Source organism: Eutrema salsugineum, unplaced genomic scaffold (assembly GCF_000478725.1).
Source record: "Eutrema salsugineum unplaced genomic scaffold, Eutsalg1_0 scaffold_11, whole genome shotgun sequence".
NCBI lineage: Eukaryota > Viridiplantae > Streptophyta > Magnoliopsida > Brassicales > Brassicaceae > Eutrema > Eutrema salsugineum.
The window spans coordinates 10473975-10494099 of record NW_006256901.1 but is presented as its reverse complement, the minus strand read 5'-3'; the positions used below and the strand labels follow the sequence as shown (position 1 = coordinate 10494099).

General features: G+C 43.2%; 2 non-coding genes across 2 annotated transcripts; one reads left to right on the top strand and one right to left on the bottom strand.

The window, feature by feature from the left end:
* The first annotated feature begins 12241 nt into the window (after positions 1 to 12241).
* On the top strand, positions 12242 to 12348 carry LOC112090171. Its single transcript, XR_002901519.1, has one exon. It is a non-coding gene; the product is annotated as a small nucleolar RNA R71 (small nucleolar RNA).
* Positions 12349 to 16147: 3799 nt separating this feature from the next.
* On the bottom strand, positions 16148 to 16254 carry LOC112090016. Its single transcript, XR_002901375.1, has one exon. It is a non-coding gene; the product is annotated as a small nucleolar RNA R71 (small nucleolar RNA).
* Between the last annotated feature and the right edge of the window lie 3871 nt (positions 16255 to 20125).

The window sequence follows — 20125 nt, the reverse complement described above, 5'->3', positions numbered from 1 at the left end:
GGAGAAGGAGAAAGTCGCCAATAGCCTCTACATAAACCACAGTGAATTTTCTAAACTTTTTGATCCTGAAATGACTACTTTTATGTTTGTGTACAAGGAATCCCTTGTTAGTACTAACCCTTCACAGGAGCTTCCTAGTGCTATGTTTGAGATTTTGCAGGAATACAAGGACTTTTTCCAGTAGAAATTCCACCAGGGCTACCTCCAATTCGCGGGATAGAGCATCAGATTGACTTGGTACCAGGATCAGCCTTACCTAACAGGCCAGCATACCGAACCAATCCTGTAGAGACTAAGGAGCTGCAGAAGCAAGTGGAAGAGCTGATGAGCAAGGGACATATCCGAGAAAGCTTGAGTCCATGTGCGGTTCCAGTTCTGTTGGTGCCAAAGAAAGATGGTTTCTGGAAGATGTGTGTAGACTGCCGAGCTATCAACAACATCACTGTGAAGTATCGGCATCCGATTCCAAAACTAGATGATATGCTGGATGAGCTCTGTGGATCGACAATCTTCTCTAAGATAGACTTGAAGAGTGGGTATCATGCCCTGAGACCATTCATTGGCGTGTTCGTAGTGGTTTATTTCGACGATATTCTCATCTACAGTAAAGGTTTGGAAGAACATCTAGATCACATCAGATCGGTTCTTGATGTTCTTCGCTCTCAATCTCTCTTTGCTAATTTATCTAAATGTTCATTCTTCACTAATGAAATTGTTTTCTTAGGCTTTGTAGTAAGTGCAGGAGGAGTTAAAGTAGATGAAGAGAAAATAAAAGCTATCATGGAGTGGCCAACCCCCAAGAATATTGGAGAAGTCCGAAGTTTCCATGGCTTAGCAGGATTCTAGAGGCGTTTTGTTCGTGATTTCAGCACCATAGCCGCGCCCTTAACAGAAGTAATCAAGAACGACGTGGGGTTCAAGTGGGGAGAGGCGCAAGAACAGGCTTTTACAGCCCTTAAAGAGAAGCTTATCAATTCGCCCTTACTAGTACTTCCTGATTTTACTAAGACTTTTGAGATTGAATGCGATGCTTCTTGTGTAGGTATTGGAGCAGTTCTTATGCAGGATAAGAAGCCCGTCGCTTACTTCAGCGAAAAGTTAGGAGGATCAACGCTGAATTATCCCACGTATGACAAGGAGTTATACGCATTGGTTCGAGCTCTCCAGACGTGGCAACAGTACCTATGGCCTAAGGAATTCGTCATTCATACCGATCACGAGTCTCTAAAGCACCTCAAGGGTCAGCAGAAGCTTAACAAAAGACATGGGCAATGGATGGAGTTCATTGAGACATTCCCCTACATTGTTAAGTACAAAAAAGGTAAAGATAATGTGGTCGCAGACGCATTATCACGGAGGTATACTCTTATTTCGACTTTAACATCAAAGTTGATTGGATTTGAGCACATTATAGATCTCTATGAATCTGATACTGACTTTTCTGAGAGCTATGCCAAGTGTCATAAGTTTGCCTGTGAGAAATTTTATAGACAGGATGGATACTTGTTCTTCAGTAACCGATTGTGCATACCACGAGGATCCATCCGAGAGCTACTGGTACGAGAAGCTCATGGAGGTGGATTAGCTGGACATTTCGGTGATACAAAGACACTTCTTGGACTACAAGAGCACTTCTATTGGCCAAACATGAAGAAAGACGTTGAGAAAATCTGTTCCAGATGTGTCGTATGTAAGATGGCTAAGAGTAAAGTTCAACCTCACGGTTTGTATACTCCTTTGCCTATTCCTTCTCAACCTTGGACTAATATCGCTATGGATTTTGTACTTGGCTTACCTCGAACCAGAAATGGTGAAGATTCTATTTTTGTAGTTGTTGACAGGTTTAGCAAGATGGCTCACTTCATCGCTAGCCACAAGACCGATGATGCTGTGAATGTAGCTAACTTGTTTTTCAGGGAAGTAGTAAGACTGCATGGAATGCCACAGGTTATCGTTTCAGATCGAGACACGAAGTTCTTAGGACATTTTTGGCGAACGCTTTGGGCTAAGCTGGGAACAAAGCTCTCATTCTCGACTACGTGTCATCCTCAGACCGATGGACAGACCGAGGTGGTGAATAGAACGTTGTCCACACTTCTAAGGACTTTGGTGAAAAGTAACCTCAAGACATGGGAAGAGTGCCTGCCTCATGTCGAGTTTGCTTACAATCACGCTAAGCATTCCGCTACTCTCTTTTCTCCTTTTGAAATTGTATATGGGTTTAATCCACAATCACCTCTAGACTTGATCCCTTTGCCTTTGAGTGGAAAATGCAGTTTGAATGGCAAGGAGAAAGCTGAACAGGTCCGAAGAATACATGCTAAGGCTAAGGAGAACATCGAGAAGAAGACAAAGCAGTATGAGAAGCATGCCAACAAAGGACGAAAGGAGCTGATTTTCGAAGAAGGAGATCTGGTGTGGATCCATCTGAGGAAGGAGCGATTTCCAGCTGAGCGAAAGAACAAGCTAATGCCCAGAGTTGATGGAGCATTCGCAGTCATCAAAAGAATCAACAACAACGCCTATCAGATTGATCTTCAAGGTAAGTATGATGTTTCTGATTCTTTCAATGTTTCTGACTTGCTTCCTTATGTTGCAGATTCAAATTTGAGGACAAATCCTTTTCAAGAGGGAGAGGATGATATGATCGTGACCAGCTCAGAGGAGGAGGAACCAGAGGCAGCTGGCAGGATCACTCGTTCCAGAGCTAGAGAGATGGCTAAGGAGGCTCACACACTCATTGCCACAGAGGACAGCGATCACCAGGAGGCTGGAGCTCACATCTTCAACATCTCTATCTTGAAGAATGAAGAACCCAGTAACAATGACTAGGTAACTTAGGTGATGATTCTGTACTCTTTTCCTTGGTGAGGATTTTGGAAGGCAAGGAGGTTCTTCTCCAAGGTTTTTAACGAGGTAGAAATCATTGCTACGTCGAGTTACTTAGAAGTTGTTACTAATGGGTAATAATGTGCAAAGTCACAATGACTTGTGCACTAGTATTTATTTTAGGCGCACCACTTAGGATTTAGAAGGGACGCCTCATTGTTTTAATTTTAATTCAGACGCTTTGTAGTTTTTAGTTTTAGACGCCTTGATGTTTATTTGGGCGAGTACTCTAGGTCTTTTGTCGATACTATAAGTATCTGATACTTAGTCTCTTTGTAATGCAGCTTGGAATTTTTAACGTAAAACGAAACAGGAAAGTTGCTCTTGATTCCTTGACTCAAAAAGTTCATAGAATTCGATTTTCTTACAAGAAAATCTGCTACCTATCATCTAATCGATTTCATCATCTTCTCTTCTCATCCTTCACCATATCATCGACTTTATTCCCACGATCCCATCTTCCCCTGGTTTTGCTCGAATCCAAAATCATCTCATCATCTCCATTCATCGATCCGAATCCACCACCATCTGCTCTGCTTCGAATCCGTTCTCTTCCATCCACCATCGCGATTCATCCACTCGATCATCAAGCCACCATTACGAGTCCATCGCATCTTCAGTAGCCTTTTCTTCGGAGTGATCACCTAGGATCGTATCACTCCCCCACACTTAAATAACACAGTCCCTTGTGTTATAAAAGCATGAGAAAGGAGTTAAAAACTAATCAAACAAGTAAAATGCAAAATGGAAAAGAAGAACTACATGCATATATACAGAGTTTTGAGTGTTTACCTCAATCACTGAGGTCTGATCCCAGGTAGTGGGATAGGTTGGAGGTGGAACATGATGGAATTGAGTATCTAGGTGGGCTGCTCTCAGGTGAGTCTGGTTGAAATGCTGTGGCCGGGTTCACCCAATCTTCTTTTCCTGGTGGTAGCACAAGGTCATGAGCAGCTGAGCTTTCTCCCACTTCTTCTCTTGTATCTCGTTTGGGTGAGGTGGCTGGAGCTGTGAGCTTTTTAACCTTCTTCTTAAGCTGCCTAACACAGTCAACTAGCTTGGTGATGGTTTTGTTTTGCCATTTGCACCATTTCTGAAGGGTGTTAACTCTGGAATACAGCTTCCTTGTGTAATAGTCTGGCTCACCCCAAAAGTAAGGATCAAAGTGATACCTCCCTGCTCCCATCCTTCTTTCAAAATCTCTTGGCTCCTCATTCTCACAACCAGCGGTCCTAGTTGTGTCCTCCTCTTCAACAGGCTCTTTACCCTTAGAACTAGCGGTTCTCTTGCATTTGGGAATTGGAGGGTGAATGGCTGGGTTGTAGAGCTGGTCTTTTAGGACAATAAAGGAGACATTGTGCCTTTCTGTGAGAGTGGTGATGGCTGGGTGTGGCAACAGAACATGTACCTTTTCATTTTGCAAGAGCTTGAAGGTGTACAGGAAGTTTTCACCATTGCTTTCTTTTAAAAACCCAACCTTGGTGAGGGTAGCTTCATCAATCAAATCAGGCCTGACCTCAAAATCATCAAAGACAAAACCTCTTGCTTTCAGAATCTTTGTCACTAGCCATCCATTGTGCAGCTTAGTGAGCTTCTTTCTTTTACCCTCACTCCAAGCAATGTCCTTGTAAATCAGCATTTGGCGTGCCAAGAATGCACCACTTGATGGGATGTAATGTGGGAGGTGAAACTCTCTCTTGCTCTTCAAATGACTGATGAGAGGATGAAGACCCATACCCAATAGCTCCATGTCAGCTAGATGCACCACTCCATCATTGTGCTTGGTAAAGAACATTTGGCAAAGCACCTTGTGAGCATAGCGGATTGCTGGGTTTCTTATCCATGAACTCTTGCATCTTCCTCCTCTGAAGCTCCCAAAAGCAATTGTATCCCACAAGTCAGTGATCATGTGATCAGGGTATGTGAACTTCACTGTCTGTTCTTGTGCAGGTCTTGGAAAAGCAAAGATCTCATCTAGTTCCTTGAAGCTTACATGGTGTTGTGTACCATCTATTGTGAACTCTATGTGCCCAAGACCATTGCCCTCATTGATTCTTTCATCTCTTGGGCCATATCCACAAACTTGAAGGGATGCAAGAAACTCTTGTGTAACACCATCATGAGCCACATCTCTCATCTCAAAGAATCCACCAAAACCCATGTTGTTGAAAATGAGCTGAACCTCTTCAAGAATTCCCATCTTCCTCAGCATCTCCATATCAGGGAACTTGGTTTGCAGCACTTTTACACCCCTGAACATAGCAAAGTAGTCATCAAAAGTTGGTTCTCTGTCCTCAGAACTTGTCTTTGCTTTCTTGACCCGCTTCAATGCTGTTTCAGGATCACTCTATGTTCCTTCTTCATCCTCAGCCAGAGCCACATCTTTTCATGCCCTGTGAACGACCTCAACCAATGCCAGCTCTTTACCAGAAGTTTTTGAAGTAGAGGCCTTTGTTTTCTTTGGTGCAGCAACCTTCTTTGTTTTCTTCTCAGCTGGATCCTTTGGCTTTCTCTGTTTTTTCTGTTTCTTGAAAACCTTATGCCCAAAAGGCATAATCTGATCCTCTGAAGCTCCAGCTTTCTCCTTTTTGGCTTTTTCCATGGCTGCTGTTCTTTTTGTTCCTCCCATCTGCATTTTCTCAAACAGCTGTAAGCACCAAAGCAAGAGAACAACAAAAGTTTTCCAAAATTCACCAAGTTCATGTGTGGTCACAAATCGATTTTTCTTGAAAGGAATGTATTTTAAGCGGATTAAACACTCAGTAAACTCAAAGCAATGCACACCAAGAGTTCAGCTTGAAACACAGTTCTAAAAAAAATTGATACACTTGATGAATTTCAAGAAAAAAATCTCAAAAATTCCAAGAACAGGTTATTCTCAAGCAAGATCCATGAAACTCCTATCCATTCTACTTGCTCAATACTCACAAAATGATTCCAAGGTATCAAGAAGCCCATTAAAATCGATTCCATTTGTTTTTTCTGTTCATGAACAGTACACTAAAGCATGGAAAAGGTGAGTTTTAACAGATTAAATACCTTGGAATCTTCAAGTTTCAAGTGGAAAACGAATGTGCAGCAAGAAACTAGACAGGATTACGAGTTCAATGCAGTTGGAATTTCTCAATTTGATGCAGGAATGAGAGAGATATGAAAGTTTAAAGCTCAAGAATGGAGAGAAGGGTGCAAACTCGCGATGAAGAAGAAAGAGAGGTGGGGAACAGCTGGCTTGGCGCGTCCTTTGACCGGTCAACGTCCATACGGTCAACCTAAATTCAAAATTTGGTCGCGCCTGGTTGACCGTGGCACGTGACCGTGTCAAGAAATGCATATGCTTCCTCTTTTTGCCGCGGTCTTGGTGTGGCCGTGGCAACTTGACCGTGGCAAACACCGAATGTCGGCTCCTTCTTCTTTCTCTTGCCACGGTCAAGTGTTCTCTCGTGGCAATATCACCGTGGCAGTGCTCAATCCTCGGTCAAACCCTCATAATCTTTGCCACGGTCAAACCCTTAGCCCGTGTCCTCTAGACCGAGGCATTCTCCGAACATCTGCATCCTTTCTTCTTGCTTTGCCACGGCCTTGGTCCTTCCCGTGACAGTCCCCTCGTGGCAAACCCCGAGCATACCATCATCATTTTGCCACGGCCTGGTCTTGAACCCGTGCCTTGTAGCCGTGGCAAACCTCGAATCCAAGCCTTTGTTAAACTTTGTGTTGCCACGGTCACCTTCCATCTCGTGTCATTACCACCGTGGCAAAGTCCGAACCAGGCCCTCTTCTAATTTCTTTTTTCCGCGGCCACCTGTGTCCCGTACCTTTTACCCGTGGCATTCACCGAACCAAGGGCCTTTGTTTTTTACTTTGCCACGGTCTTGATCCTTCCCGTGGCAATCTCAACCGTGGCAATCACCGAGCCGTGGATATTTCTTTTTACTTTGCCACGGTCTTGATCCTTCCCGTGGCAATCTCAACCGTGGCAATCACCGAGCCATGTTCATCCCTCTTTTCCTCTTGCCACGGTCTCTTACGTTCCATGTCTCCAGGCCGTGGCAATCACCGAACATGTGCTTCTTTTGCCACGGCCAAGTCATGAGGCCGTGATTCATTCCCCGTGGCAAAGCAAAAAGGCTTGCCATGCCTTGTTCCTGACCGTGGCCGGTGCCCATGTCAAAGGCCGAGCACAAGCTTGTCTTCATTCCTTCATCTCTTTTCATTTTGCACTCACTTTCCAAGGGTGCAGACTCAAACCTATAACCTGTAGACACTAAACAAACCCATCAAAACATCCTAAAACATAAAAAGAAAGAAATCAAAAGATCAAAAGCATATTTACAAAGGATAAGCTTGGGGTGTCTCCCAAGACCTGTTTGACTTTGGAAACCTGTTTAAAGTCTCTAAGTTTGACTTTGGAAACCTGTTTAACAGGCTGGTGGATCAAGAAGGGGAACTGACGTAGCTTCCTCCTTCTTTTGTGAAACCAAATAATGCTTGATCCTCTGGCCATTTACCACAAACTCTTGCCCATTCTTTCCTTCTAACACAACAGCTCCATATGGCCTGACTTTAAGAACCTTAAAGGGACCAGACCATCTAGACTTAAGTTTTCCAGGAAACAACTTAAGTCTAGAGTTGAACAGCAACACCAGATCACCATTCTTGAACTCCCTTTTCAGAATCTTTTGATCATGCAGAACCTTGGTCTTCTCCTTATAGATCTTTGAGCTCTCAAAAGCCTCAAGCCTAATATCCTCAAGTTCATGGAGTTGCATGATCCTCTTCTCTTGAGCTGTCTTGATATCAAAGTTCAGCAACTTCACAGCCCACATAGCCTTGTACTCCAACTCAACAGGAAGGTGGCAGCTCTTCCCATATAGCAGATTGAAAGGTGATGTCCCAATTGGAGTTTTAAAGGCAGTCATATAAGCCCACAATGCATCATCTAGCCTTTTGCTCCAATCTTTTCTGCTTGAGTTAACAGTCCTCTCAAGAATGGCCTTGATCTGTCTATTAGATACCTCAACCTGGCCACTAGTTTGAGGATGATATGGAGTAGCTATCTTGTGTTTCACTCCATGCTTTCTCAACAAACCCTCCAAAGTCTTGTTCACAAAATGAGATCCTCCATCAGAGATAACAACCCTTGGAACTCCAAATCTTGTGAAGATAATGCCCTTGAACAGTTTCACTACAACCTTGGAATCATTGGTAGGGGAAGCAATGGCCTCAACCCATTTGGACACATAGTCCACAGCAAGAAGTATATATTGATTCCCATAGGATGAAATGAAAGGCCCCATGAAGTCAATCCCCCAGCAATCAAAGATCTCAACCTCTAGAATGGGGTTTTGAGGCATCTCACTCCTCTTTGATATGTTCCCATGCCTCTGACAGGCATCACATGCAGAAACCACCAGCTGAGCATCTTTGAACATTGTGGGCCACCAAAACCCACTCTGAAGAACCTTGGCCTCTCCCATGTGACCTCCAAAAGCTGAACCATGACACTCTTGCAACACAGGTTGCATCTCCTCCTCAGCAAGACACCTCCTATACAGCTGATCTTTATTCAGGACATAGAGGTAAGGCTCATCCCAATGGTATCTTTGAACTTCTCTGAAGAACTTCTTCCTGTGGTAAGCATCTAATTCAGGTGGTTCACTCCACAAGCAAGATAGTTCACAATGTCTGCAAACCAAGGCATCCTCCTCTCTTGAATGTTGTCCACTTCTTCAAACTCCAAATAAGAATAGAGCACCATCAGTGATTCCTCAGGAAGACTGTCATTAAGAGGCACTTCAGAGTCAATTCTCAGCCTAGAGAGATGGTCTGCAGCTCCATTCTCTATACCCTTTTTGTCCTGTACTTCCATATCAAACTCCTGAAGTAGAAGAACCCATCTCAATAGTCTTGGCTTAGCATCTTTCTTGGTCATCAGATACCTGAGGGCTGCATGATCAGTATAGACAATGACTTTTGATCCCACCAGGTAGCTTCTGAATTTATCAAAGGCAAAGACTATTGCCAACATTTCCTTCTCAGTAGTAGCATACTTCTCTTGTGTAGAGTCAAGTGTTCTACTAGCATAGTAGATGACATGAAGCTTCTTATCTTTCTTCTGCCCCAAGTACAGCTCCAACAGCAAAATCAGATGCATCTGTCATGACCTCAAAAGGAAGGGACCAATCTGGTGCCTGGACTATTGGTGCACTTACTAATGCATCCTTGATCAACTTGAAGGCCTCTTCACATTCAGCATCAAGATGAAATCCACTTCTTTACACAACAGCCTTGTAAAGGGGCTGGCAATTCTTGAGAAGTCTTTGATGATCTTCTATAAAACCCTGCATGCCCACGAACTCCTTATCCCTTTGACTGAAGTGGGGGTTTGCAGGTTCACCATTACTTCTACCTTTGCTCTATCAACCTCTATGCCCTTCTCAGATATCTTGTGCCCAAGAACTATTCCTTCCTGCACCATGAAGTGGCACTTCTTCCAGTTCAACACCAATTTATGCTGCTCACATCTCTCCAAGACCTGTGACAAATTAGAGAGACAATCCGAGAAGGAGGAGCCATAGACACTAAAGTCATCCATGAACACCTCAACTTTCTCTTCAATAATGTCAGAGAAAATGTGCATCATACATCTTTGAAATGTGGCAGGGGCATTACAGAGACCAAAAGGCATTCGCCTGTATGCAAATGAGCCATAAGGGCATGTGAATGTTGTTTTCTCTTGATCTCTTAGATCTATGGGAATTTGAAAAAATCCAGAGTACCCATCGAGAAAACAAAAGAAGGGGTGGTTTGCAAGCCTCTCTAACATCTGATCAATGAGGCAAAGGAAAATGATCCTTCCTAGAGGCTGCATTGAGCTTTCTATAGTCTATACACATTTTGTGTCCTGTGACAGTTCTAGTAGCTATAAGCTCATCCTTCTCGTTTTTAACCACTGTGATCCCACCCTTCTTGGGCACAACATGAACAGGAGACACCCATCTTGAGTCAGAGATTGGGAAAATTATCCCTGCCTCAAGAAGTTTTAGTATCTCCTTCTTAACCACTTCCTTAAGGTTGGGGTTAAGTCGTCGTTGATGCTCAATAGAGGACATAGATTGGTCCTCTAGGTGGATCCTGTGGGTGCAAATGTCAGGAGAGATTCCTCTAATATCAGCCAAAGAATACCCTATGGCTCTCCTGAACTTCCTTATCTCCCTAAGCAATGCACTCTCTTGATCCTCTAATAGGCTATCATTGATGATTACTGGATAAGTGGAGTTTAAGCCCAAGAAAGCATACCTGAGCCCTGTTGGTAGAGGCTTGAGCTCAACAAGGGGTGCATCAGCCTCATTCCAATCCTGGTCCAAGCTACTTTGGTTGGTGTCTGATCCTTTGATAGCAAAAACCTCAGAGCCACCTTGTTCCAGCTCCAAGAACCTTGTCTCAGGACCCAGCTCTCTTGCATTGTCCAGATACAGCTTATACCCTTCACTTGCTTCAGCTAAGAGCCCATTGTCTCCTTGTTCTTGAGTCAGAGCAGCTTGAAGAGGATCCTCAGTGTTCAGCTCCTCTAGCAACTCATCAGCCAACTGGTCCATTGTCTCCACATAGAAACATTGACCTTCAATGGTGGGTTTCTTCATCATCTCATTCATATCAAACTTGAGCTTTTCAGACCCAAGTTGCAGCTCTATAATCCCACCTCTCACATCAATAATAGCTCCGGCAGTTGCTAAGAATGGCCTGCCCAAGATAAGAGGATCTACTGGTTCCTCATCCATTTCCAGCACAACAAAATCTGTTGGAAGCTAAACCACCAATCTTGACAGGTAGATCTTCCAACATACCAACAGGCAATCTAACTGATCTATCTGCAAGGATAAGAGAGATCCTTGCAGGTTTGAAGACTCTAAAGCCCAGCTTCTTTGCTATGGAGAATGGCATCAGGCTGATTGATGTTCCTAGATCACAAAGACATCCAGAGAATAGAAGAGGTCCAATGGCACAAGGGAGTGTGAAACTCCCTGGATCAGTTAACTTCCTTGGAATGGACTTCTTCTGAATGATAGCACTGCATTCATGACTTAGTACCACCATGCCTTGAAGCTCTTTTGTTCTGTTCAGAATGGCGTCCTTCAAGAACTTCCTCATCTTTGGCATCATTAAGAATGCATCAATGAGAGGCATTGTGAGTGGTGTCTCCTTGAGTGCCTTCTTAAATACAGCTCTTGCCTTATCCACAAGTTGCTTCTTGAATCTCCCTGGAAATGGGAGCTTGGGTTGGTATGGAGGTGGTGGCACATATGTCTTCTCTGGTTCTGATTCCTTTGCTACCTCTTTACCCTTTTCTGTCCTTGGTTTCTCAGCAACTTGATCATCTTTTAAGGCTGCCTCCCCCTCAGTTTGATCATTGTCCTCAATGATCACATTGTTGTTCTCAATACCAGGTAACTCCTTTCCACTCCTCAGTGTAATGGCCTTGGCATATTCCTTGGGGTTGGGTTCTGGTTTTCCAGGTAGGTGACCTTGATTCCTTGAGCTTGAGGCCTGGTTCTGCTTCAGTTCCTTGATTTCCTGCTGCGTGGCTGCATTCTGGCTTGCAAAGATCTGTTGACCCTAAAGTAGTTGTTGCAGAATACCAACCATATCTGTACCCATCTGTGGCTGCTGTTGAACCGGTGGTGGCTGAAACTGTTGTTGAACCGGCGCTTGCTGTTGGAACTGTGGTGGACCAAACCCTGGTGGTGCCTTTTGCTGCTGTGAACTGAAACTAGGACCTTGAAATGGTTGCTGTTGCTGACCAAAACCTTGATTCTGAGCAAACTGATTCTTTTGTTGGAATGACCCTTGAAAGTTGTTCTTGGGAACAAAGTTCTGTGGAGCTTGAGAATTGGGATAGACCTGGTCTTGTGGGTTAGCTACATTGGTGTTCCTGTAAGAAAGGTTTGGATTTGCATTACCATACTGATATCTTTGGAACCTCTGATTCCCAATGTAGTTAAGCTCCTCTTGGGTGAGACCCTCTTCACTTATGTTCTCAAAGATTTGAGATGGTTCCTCATACTCTCCAACAAAATGAATTGGCTTGTGAGTTACCAACTTCAACTTGTCTAATTCATTTCTCAACTCCTTAATTTCCCTAGTGAGCCTCTGTTCTGAGCTTGAACCTTCAGACCTATTTGATCTGTCATAGTCTTCACCATAAGTATCATTGCTCAATGCTAAGTTCTCCACTAGCTCTAAAGCAGCATGAATTTCTTTACCCAGAAAATTCCCATTGGAAGCAGTATCCAGCTGGTTTCTAATCTTGGGAAGAGCTCCTCTATAAAGTGTGCTGAGAAGAGAAGCTTCACTAAACCCATGGTGTGGGCATTGGTTTGTGTAGCTCCTGAATCTCTCATATGCTTCACAAAAACTCTCATTGCTGTGCTGAGTGAAGCTAGAGATTTGGTTCCTCAGTTTTGCAGTTCTTGAGGTGGAGAAGAACTTAGATAAGAAAGCATGCTTGCATTGCTCCCAGGTTTGAATGGAGCCTCTTGGAAGATTCTTCTCCCATTGATGAGCTTTGTCCAAGACTGAATGGGAATAGTCTTAGCTTGAAGCTGTCTTCAGAAACTCCATTTATCTTTGTCAGATCACACACCTTATCAAACTGATCCAAGTGTTCCAAGGGATCTTCCATTGCTAACCCATGGAACTTTGAGTTCTGGACCATATTCAGCAATGATGCCTTCACTTCAAAGTTGTTGTTTTGCACAGGTGGTGCCTGAATACCAGCTCCATACTGATGAGCATTGGCCCTGTCATTCTCTCCAACATAGACCTGGGGTTGCTCATATCTTCTTTGTTGGTGTTGGAAAGGCTGGGGTTGGTGGTGCACTTGTTGTCTTTGCTGAACATTGGCATGTTGCCTCTGTTGATGAGCTTGAGCTTGTCCCTGGTGGACATAAGCTTGTTGATGGTGCACCTGTTCCTGATGAACATTACCCTGATGAAGCCCTTGACCAACTCCATTACCAGCTCCATTACCTTGAGCCTGTTGCTCATGAACTGGTTGTTCTATGTTTACCACGTGATCTCCTTGTTCTGCCATCTCAGTCTGATCAATTTATCTACCACGTCCGTCCCTTCTCCTCCTTGGTACCAGAAGATTGATATTGTCGTTGAGAGGGAAAGGAGGACCACAGCTTCTTGATCTAGACCTGGTGTTCATACACCTGAAATCACAAACAGAACTTGAAAGGAATCAGTAAAAACAAAAAAGTAAGCACTTGATCTCAAGAACAGATCAGAGCTTAATGCTAAACAAACCACAATTTGGCAACGGCGCCAATTGATAGACAAGACTTTTTAGGGTCTCAGGGCTATCAATCCCCTTTTCAAAGTAGCACAAAGAGGTTTATCAATCCAGATGTGGTGTTAGACACTAAACTATGTGATCAAGTTCTTAATTCAAGCCAACAAGAGTGGGTTTTGATTATCTAGAGACAACTACAAACTTAAACAGGATTAAAGACTAATGAAATGATTAAGCAAGAACTAAACAATGACAAATGATGAGAATGTATGAATGATGATGAGAAAGGTCTTAGACATGATAGTGGATTAGGGTGCCTTCAGTGATAAACTAATGAGCTAATGAATCATATGATCAAGCAAACCATTCAACTTAAACATCTTTAAGGTATTAACTCCTATGCTAAGACAGTTTCTAACCCAATCATCATCAGTGAAACATGAGTTAACAAGCATTAAGAATCAGTTTAATCTGTCATTTAAGCATATAAACAATCACTCCCATGATGAATAACACTTAAACCTCTACAACCTTGGTTCAGGCATTTCATCAAACACTTTTGGTGCATGAAATGCCCAGAATCTAGACCACATATGATTTGTATGGATCTAGCATAGAGAACAAGTTGTAGAGAATGGAATATGCATGATCTAACCCCTAAGCTCACTAATCTACCACTTAAGCATCCTAATCTACATATCTAAGACCTTAATATGGGATTACTCACTAATCATGATCAACACACTAAATCCTTTGCAATATGTGTTGTTAATCATGATTAGAAGTGTGATTTGATGATAAGAAATGATGGAACAAGATGAAAAGAAACTTCAAATCGATATTAAACTCTAAAAACAAGGTGTATCAAGTGGTTTTTCACCAAAGAGGAACAGAAACTAAAAGTAGATAAAAGTTGTTCTCCAAATTAGGTCTAAAAACAATATATAGGAGTCTTGGGCGAGCCGGGTCAACCCGGAACAAACCGGGTACTGACCCGGTCTTGGTGGGTGAAGAAGGGTTTGCCACAGTCAAGTGTCTTCTTGGTGTGGCCGTGGCAACCTGACCGTGTCAAAGCTTTCTCGTGTGTTCTTGGTTGCATTTTGATGCCACGGTCTAACAAGCTTCGTCCAAAACCCGTGGCAAGTCATCGTGTCAAACGCCGAAGATGTGTAAAAGTTGCCACGGTCAAGTCCTAGACCGCGGCATTCAGGCCATGTCAATCGCCGAATGCTTGCAAAGTTCCTCCCAACTAAGTGTTTGTTTGCCACGGACAAGTGTAGACCGTGGCATGAAGATCGTGTCATTCGCCGAGGGTGTGCAAAAGTTGCCACGGCCAAGTGTGGACCGTGGCATTCCATCGCGGCAAGTTTAACTTAGTCATTCAGGACTGTCTGGACCACTTCGCATTCCGGAGAGTGTAACCCACGATATACTTGTCCGAATTGAGTGATTCCGGTTGCAGAGGACAGAGGACTCATATATCTCTAACTTTGGTGAAGGAAGCTTCGGTGCTTGGGAAGTGGAAGGCTTCTTGGAGGGCTCATCTTTGCAATGCATTTACACGATCAGAGAGAGCCGTCTATACATATTTCCATTCCGGAGACCGTATCTTCCTGCTCATAGCTCCGAATTGAATGATCTCGGATGTTCTGGAAAGAGGACTCAAATGTTTCTGAGTCTAATGAAGGCCCCGGAAACTGAATCGGCCTGGAAGTGCACCGTCCTTCGCATTCTTAAGAGCTTATCGGCTTGGTCCAAAACAGCAGCGAGACAGGGGTTTCTTCCGACGAGCTTAACTCTCTGCTCACGCGTCCGAATTCCATGATTCCACTTGTTATGGAACTGTGATCCAATCCTCTCCAACATTGATGAAGCACCCGCCAACTGAATCGGACCGAAAGGTTCCCCGGACAGGCGATTTCGGAAATGTGTCTGCACCCGGAGATTTTGGCCGATACAATCCACTCGCGGTATGCGTTTTGGCCGATAATGTCTATCCGCGGTACATGAAAATGGCCGGTAAAAACCTTCCTTGTACGCGAGAATGGCCAATAACCTCCAAAAACACAAGTTCACCATTTTTCAAGCCCTGATCACCATTCCACCTCCTAGATTCATCTTTTCAGCTCCAAATAGACCTGATAAACACTCAAAACATGCAAAGACTCATTGGGACCTAATGCATCTCCTAAGTTCTAAAACAAACCCTAAGGACCTAAAATGCATGGAATAAAACATGATTTGGAATGAATTATGCAACCTAAGTGATGCAAATTATGAACATATCACAGACGTGGGAGACAGATTGATCAGGCTGATATGGAAGACCAAAGAGAGCATGTGGTTGACATAGAACAACCGGTTCAGGAGCAACAGGCTCAGGGTAATGGAGCTGGTAATGCAGCTGGTAATGGAGTTGGTCAAGGATTACATCAGGGTATTGTTCATCAGGAACATGTGCATCAACAGCAAGCTTATGTCCACCAGGGACAAGCTCCAGCTCATCAGCAGAGGCATCAGGCCAATGCACAGCAAAGACAACAGGTGCACCACCAACATCAGCCCTTCCAACACCAGTAAAGGAGATATGAGCAGCCACAAGTCTATGTTGGAGAGAATGACAGGGCCAATGCTCATTAGTATGGAGCTGGAATTCAGGCACCACCTGTGCAAAACAACAACTTTGAAGTGAAGGCATCCTTGTTGAATATGGTCCAGAACTCAAAGTTCCATGGATTAGCAATAGAAGATCCCTTGGAACACTTGGATCAATTTGATAAAGGGTGTGACCTGACAAAGATAAATGGAGCTTCTGAGGACAGCTTCAAGCTAAGATTATTCCCCTTCAGTCTTGGTGACAAAGCTCACCAATGGGAGAAGAATCTTCCAAGAGGCTCCATTCAAACCTGGGAGCAATGCAAGCAAGCTTTTCTATCTAAGTTCTTCTCCACCTCCAGAACAGCAAAAATGAGGAACCAAATCTCTAGCTTCACTCAGCATAGCAATGAGAGTTTTGGTGAAGCATATTAGAGATTCAGGAGCTACACAAACCAATGCCCACACCATGGGTTTAGTGAGGCTTCTCTTCTCAGCACACTTTATAGAGGAGCTCTTCCCAAGATTAGAAACCAGCTGGATACTGCTTCCAATGGGACTGGGTAAGGAGATTCATGCCGCTTTAGAACTAGTGGAGAACTTAGCAATGAGCAATGACACTTATGGTGAAGACTATGATAGATCAAATAGATCTGAAGGTTCAAGTTCAGAACAGAGGCTCACTAGAGAAGTTAAGGAGTTGAGGAGTGAATTGGACAAGTTGATATGCACCACTCAAAAGCCAATGCACTTTGTAGGAGAGTATGAGGAACCTTCTCAAATCTTTGAGAACATAAGTGAAGAAGGTCTAACTGATAACACCGTATTTTGACCACTTTTATGGATCGTTTTGAAATACTTTTTCTATGTTTTTAATTGCTTTTAAGTACTTTTATTACGTTTTTCTAGTATTTGTAGTTTCAAGACTCTTTTCAGGTAACTTAGGGAAAAGCTTAACAAAATGGATAGAAAACCAGATTTCAGCTCAGAGTCAAACCGTCAGAAGTTCACCCCTGATTTAAGGCCTTCTCACCGTCTGATCCAGCTCAAATTTGGGACCTTAAAGATGGAAGTATCAGCTTTCCAGTGCACTTTACAGCTTGGCAATCCAACGGTTCAATCAAAAGATACGCGAAGAGCAAGATGTCCCGTAAACCAGCTGACCAGCACTTCCACCCGCGGCCAACGAGCATTTTCCCGCGGTTAGGAGTATCCCGACCGCGGCAAATCACTCATCCACCGCGGTCACACTTGTCCCGACCGCGGCCTTCAACCTCCAAGCCCAAAAAGCCCATTTCTGAAGCCCACATTTGGAGAAACCCTAAGTGACGTCCAGAGAGGTCTTGAGCACTATAAATACATGTCTTAGGAGCCCTAGAAATCGTGTAACCTATCACCACCGAAATATTTACTTCATATTTTTATTTTTTTTGCTTTAGCTTTTAGGGAGAGAGAGATTTGTTCTCTTGAACCCTTGTTCTTTCTTTATCAATTTCGGTTTCTATTCTACTTCTTAATATTATGTCTTTAATTTCGTTCATTATGTCTGAGTAGTTTTATTGTTGGGATTAAGGGATTTTCGATCGGGATTTATATGTTCGGTGAGGATTCCATTGGCTATTGAGCTGAATCTTAGAACTTTTTCTTCTGAATTCGTTTTTACTGCATGAGGGTAGCGTCATGAACTACAATCTGATCCAGATGCTTGGTGAGACGAAAGTGTTCATCAGGTATCAGATCTAGGTTAGGAGAGCAAAATAAACATAGGAGTGAAAACCTACCTATGGGCGATTTGTGAATTAGGACGAGCCTTAAACATAATGCATCTCTTCTCTTTCAGGGCCAGAGTGGAAACCTACTGGTCAGGGTTGAGAGAGATAGTTGTCTATGATCACGACAGTGGCGTATTCATACGTCCGTGACTCCAGTTCGAAAAGTTTAAGCTAAGATCTTACAAAATTTACTCTCTAGCAATGTTTTGAATCGTTCGTACCCCTGAAAAAACTTCCCTGATCCCCAACGCTTTTTTCTCCATTGATTTCCTGCGATTTTTCTTTAAGCTTTAGTTCAATATTGTCTTTCCTTTTTAGTTCATTTTCATTTAAGCATTAGAATATCCGTTTTTATCATTTTTAGTTATTTTCGTTAAGTTTAGTTATTACGCCATTTAATTTCCGCACTCTCTTTTAATATTTCGTTTTTACATTTTAAACACACCACCAAACCCCCACAAAACCGTTTTTGTTCTAGACTTCCTTACTTTAACTTATTTCAAAGGCTTTTTGCAGCAAAAGATCCTCCTTCCCTGTGGATTCGATCGCTAAGTACTACAGTCGATCAGCTGTGCACTTGCGGCTATTGATTTCAATTAGGGTAAAACTTGACAACCCACAACACACACCACAAGATCTCCATCAAGTTTTTGGCGCCGTTGCCGGGGAAGGCACGCGTTTTCTTTTCTGCAAAACCCCAAGAAAGGTTAGTAAATCGACTCTAGAACCCCCTTTTCTGCAACTTTCCATTTTTCGGTTATTTTGTTTCCATTTCAGAAGATATGGATCATATGAAACGAAATTACTACTATGATGGAGGTTTTTACAACACTCCTCGAGTCACTCAACGCCGAGAAGCACAATACATTCGTGATCCCTCCTCAATGGATCAGAATTCAATTCCGAACCACCACAAAAGAGGACATCGCAAGCACTACAAATCAATTCGTGAAGGTTTAGAGGAAAAAGGATTCTGCTGGGAGACCATAACAACTTACAATACCCACGAAGATATCCATGATCGTCTCTTTGATGAAGATATGTCGTCTGTCTCACAAACCGAGATTGATGATATACTTCAGGAGCTCAATGAATCTATGGATGATGGGTATTGGGTATCTTGTGAAGTAGATGGAGAATCCTCCATCAAGTTTGTTCGAAAGAGGCCATCAAATGAAATTCCTTTGGATCATCACGTCATGGAAGCCAGCCATCAAGAAAAAGGAGAACCTCTTTCCATCCCTAGTGACGATCTCGTCTCTACCGATTCACTCAAGTGTTTTGGAGACTACAAACAAGATCATAAATCCCTTTCTCTTGATGAACCAAAGCCTTGTTCTCCTTCAGCTCCTCACCACCTTGAATGTAAGACAGACCACATGGAAGATAAGACACTAATGGTGACATCAAAACCACCATTGGAGGCGCTTTCTAAGACGAAGGATTCCGAGAAGTTTGATGCCCCATTCTCAATCAAGGAAGTGAAATTTCGTGATTCTCTTTGTGAATCTGGACCTGATGTGAATCTCATACCAAAGACCATTGCAGAGAATAGAGGTATTTCGATTTTTCATCCCTTGAAGATTGATATTCACTATGGAGATTTTTCTGGTGCAGCTCTACTTGGTTCCAAACCAGAATTGCCTTTTCAAGGGAAAGGTTGTCTTGTTTCTACTGGTTTCCATGCTATGGAGATGAGAAACAATGCAACAAAACCCTTGATACTTGGTATTTCGTGTCTAGCATATGTTGGAACACTCATCAACTACCTGCGTCAACATATGAGTTTCCTGAAGATCAACAAGAAAACCCCATACCCGGTGATTACTACAAGAAACTCTCATTGTCTGACAATAGGAGGCGTAGATGATCCAATATTTGACCCTGGAGGAACTACAAAGGATGTTGGATACGTTCTAGAAAGAAGAGCACCCGAAGAAAATGCTGGATTTACAAGTTTGACAAACAAAGGTATTTTCCTATGCACACCTTTAACCAATGCTCATATAAGAGGTGATGCAGACTTAATCGAAGCAAGAGTGGAGTTTAAATGGCTCTCAAGTCTCTTTTCCGAAGACTCTCCACAAGGAAAAAGAATTGGAGACAAGAAGCAAGAGGATTTGAATATCTTTCCTGGGATATTCGGCACCGCGGTCGCGTGTGCGCTACCAGCGGCCAAACCACCTTTCGCCGCGGTCGCGTGTGCGCTACCAGCGGCCAAACCACCTTTTTCCGCGGTCACGACACTTCCACCAGCGGCCAATGTTCTTTTTACCAATTCTCCAACAGTTCAAGCCATGGCGACACCTCTCCAAGCAAACTGTCCTCACCTTGGATGCTTAACCATCTCCACCACTTCAGATCATAAAGAATCATCTGTCCTTGTATCTTGCAACATGGTTCAATGTCATGAAGTGAGAGAGACCTTATTCACCTAATCATACAAGCATCTAAGACGTTCTCCTGTCACAAGTGGTGTTGAAGACTCATACCTCAAAGAAGTTCCAAGACTGATTTTTGATCCTGGAGGAGGCTACCATCTCGAACCTGCTAAGCAAAGCAAGGAGATGTCGAA